This window comes from Meleagris gallopavo, chromosome Z (genome assembly GCF_000146605.3).
Source record: "Meleagris gallopavo isolate NT-WF06-2002-E0010 breed Aviagen turkey brand Nicholas breeding stock chromosome Z, Turkey_5.1, whole genome shotgun sequence".
Taxonomy (NCBI): domain Eukaryota; kingdom Metazoa; phylum Chordata; class Aves; order Galliformes; family Phasianidae; genus Meleagris; species Meleagris gallopavo.
In genome coordinates this window covers 19,781,720-19,785,036 of record NC_015041.2, presented here as the reverse complement: position 1 = coordinate 19,785,036, position 3,317 = coordinate 19,781,720, and the positions used below count along the sequence as shown (strand labels likewise).

Here is a 3,317-nt window from a genome sequence, read left to right as displayed (position 1 = left end):
TTTTTGGTCCTCTCAGTGTCCTTCCCCGCCACTGAAGGGATAGAAAAGAAAACCACCTGCAGGCCCGCTCCATCAAGTACCCTCCCCAGTCCCTTGAAGTCATTTTTGATAGCCCTTAGGCTTCTCTCAGCAGCATCATCACTGCTGACCTGAACTACCAATAAGGGATAGTAGTCAGATGGGCAAATAAAACCAGGAAGCTTTCTAGAGATATCCCTGACCCGTGCCCTAGGGAGGGAGCAGATTTCCCTCCAGGTGGGGACAGGCTGACATATCGGGGCCTCAGTTCCTTTTAGAAGGAAGTCACCTACGACTATTATCCTCCTTTCTTTACTGGAGGAGGCAGTCTTCAAGCGTGGAGCCGACCGCCCCTCCTTAGGAAAGCTTGGAGTCTGTCCCTCTACATCATTCTCAGCCACCTCGCCCTCCAGTTTCAGTTTCATTGAACCTATTACTTACAGGCACCTGAGGAACCGAGGTAGGTTGGGAAACAGTTTTCTATAGAAAGATCCAACAATTTTTACATGTCCTATAAGTGAATGTCCTCTAATATAAATTAACAATGAATAATTCCCACAAACCTTAAGCAAACACCCAAATTACAGAAGTGCCTAACTTTAGACATTAATAGGCTGTTGTTTTTTTTTTTCCCCAAGCCAGTGTAGAATAGCACAGGAAACCTGCCTAATCTCAGATCTGTACTATCTTAAGAAAGAGATGATTGCTGTATCTTCTGTATTCTCAATTTTATAAGCTTACTGCTCTGTAGAAATGCAAATTAACAGGACTGGAAGTTTGCATCCTAAGAAAGAAGTGCTCCATTTGATTGTTTCCCAGAGTGGAAAAGATGGACAATCAGTGGACATCAGTGCCTCCACTTACCTTACTGATTAGAAATAAGTGGCAGCAATAGCCAGCAATTATGTATGTTTAATACTTTTTACAGGCAGTCATTCATGTACTGCTAGTTTTCCCTTGGCAATAGAGAGATTTTTTTTTTTTTTTGTAAAAGTACACCTGCAGCACATTTAAGTTTAGTGTGCACTCCCTAAGGCTACAATCTTTTTTTCTTGTGAAAAAGCAGCATTTCACAGGGATGGCAGAAGTACACTCTTAGCAGCCAGTCTCCGATGACAAGATTTTACAACAGGGCACTGACCGCTTCCAAATTTAAGCTACTCAGTTTCTGGAGTCCTATCTCAACAGGGCTGAGAAAGACGGTGTACAAGAACAAGCACAGACAAGCCTGAGAATTTCAAGGGATTACTTACTTCAAAATGACTTTTGCACATTTCTACCTTCAACAGCAATAAAAAGATGCTGCACTTCTAATTCTATTCATAAAAAGACTGGTTCTTCCAATATTCACTTTAACTTCAAAAGATTGTGCCACATAAGGATATCAGATGAGATCCAGGATAGCAGATCTGTTAGCTCTAACACTGTCTCTCTCTTTCCACGCTGGTTGGGACTATTAAGATCTACACTTTTGATACATTCAGGTTCTGTCAGCAACACAACATAATTTTCTGATGTGCTTCAACAAGCACTTGAAGCAAATGATATTACTTTTCATGCTGACAATAAAATATCTCAAAAAGTAATGCTGAATTCCTGAATGCCTTATTTATATCCAAACACTGAAGTGCTAACCTTGTCCAAAGTCTGAAGCAGAAGTCCGATTTCTCCTTGCTGAAGATCAGACTTTTGTAAAGATGTTTAGGCAAATTCTGATACAGCTTTGGAAACTCTGCTCACTGACAGATGCAAGATTTCAAGATTTTTCTTGCAAGATTGCAAAACTCAGAAGCATTTCTTCCTCTTTAGCTAACTGTATATTCTAGGGACATGGACCTCAAAACGTTAATTGCAGACACATGGTGTTGCAAGAGATAAAGAGCTTCAACTAATGACTTTAATTAATTACCTATGGTACTTGACAAATTCCCACATGTCAGCTGACCCATGGTACTGGGGTCAGCAGAGAGCACGCAAATAATTAACAGATTAAACATTCTAATTTCAAAGAAAAATTAAGCCAATGAACTAATGCATTTTATTTGTAATTTGACATAATCTAAAACACAATGGGTCAAAGTGCTTAAACAGTAAGACTAACTTAAATAATTTAGTTGTCCATCTGAGCTCATGAGGAAATGCATTTTCATGGAAGCATCTCCGTTCCAGCAAGATACCACACTCCTGTATTGAAACAGCCTCATCCTGGTAAAAACAAAACTGGTATTAACCTACTATCTAACTATTAGCCTAACCTAATTGCTACTATCTAGCAAATTCCTGCTGCTAAGATGACAATCTCCAAGCTCAAGAATTAATGTTTGCCTCTCTACTAGAAGGGCTGACTAGTTTAGTGTCAGATACAGCTGTTGAGTCCACAGACTTTTTCTTGCTATGAGGGTACGAAGTATGTGCTACTGTTTGAGGAAAAGTGGAGGTTCCATATGGAAGTAAATGTTAGGAGATAGGCTTGCTTCTTAGAAGGATCACTGTAATGTACTGAGATCTTCCTTACCCAGTGTGGTCTTAAGACTTCGTTCGCTTAGTCCAAAGGAGATAGCGGAAATCCCTCTAAATTTGATTTACATTCTCTAATCTATCACATAAAAGAAATACCATATTTCTTTCTTATTTCTCCCTTCTTTTTTTAAGTGATGAGAAGTTGATTAACTCACTGAGAATTTTCTTGTTTGCTTGAGGAACAAGAAGAAAGTCTGATAGCCTCTCATTTAGTAGATAATACCACACTCCATTAAAAAATTAATGGTATTAGAGATTTCTTCTAATTAATAGGTCACTAAGCATAACAAGAGCCTTTTGGTACCAATTCTCATAGAATTAATCATTACATAGAATAATATAAAATTAATAGAATAGAATATTTAATTATATTTAATATTAATATTTAACTTAGTATTAATATTTAATTTAATTAATAGAATTAATATATAGAATAATATAGAATTAAGCCATTTTCACCTTCAAGTGCTTATCTGAAAACACAAATCCTAAAGGGCACCAGATGGTACTGGTGCCCAGGGTTATGATCCATTCAGAGAGTTTTTATGTTTTGAAATACCGGAAGTACTGTTTTCTCTCTGAGTTCCCATTTTAAAACAGGTGAAACATTAAGAATTTACCTTGATCTACTCCCTCTCCTCGTTTCCTTTTTAAATTCAGAAGTGTGTGCTGTTGCTCCTTTACAACTTCTGCAGCACAGTTGGGTCTGGGTAGCAGATATCCTGGAGTGGGTCCTGGTCGATTACTGAAATATTTCTGTTTCAATGCCTTGATAATAA

At 38.0% G+C, this 3,317-nt stretch overlaps 1 protein-coding gene and 1 long non-coding RNA gene across 2 annotated transcripts in view; one reads left to right on the top strand and one right to left on the bottom strand.

Moving 5' to 3' along the window:
- The window catches only part of THBS4 (thrombospondin 4), a 1,064,342-nt gene that overhangs the window by 986,954 nt on the left and 74,071 nt on the right, over nucleotides 1–3,317 (top strand). The window lies entirely within an intron of this gene.
- On the bottom strand, nucleotides 639–3,305 carry LOC109363928. The gene is made up of 2 exons (XR_002109831.2): nucleotides 3,159–3,305; nucleotides 639–2,223 (listed from the first exon to the last, which is right to left on the bottom strand). It is a non-coding gene; the product is annotated as an uncharacterized LOC109363928 (long non-coding RNA).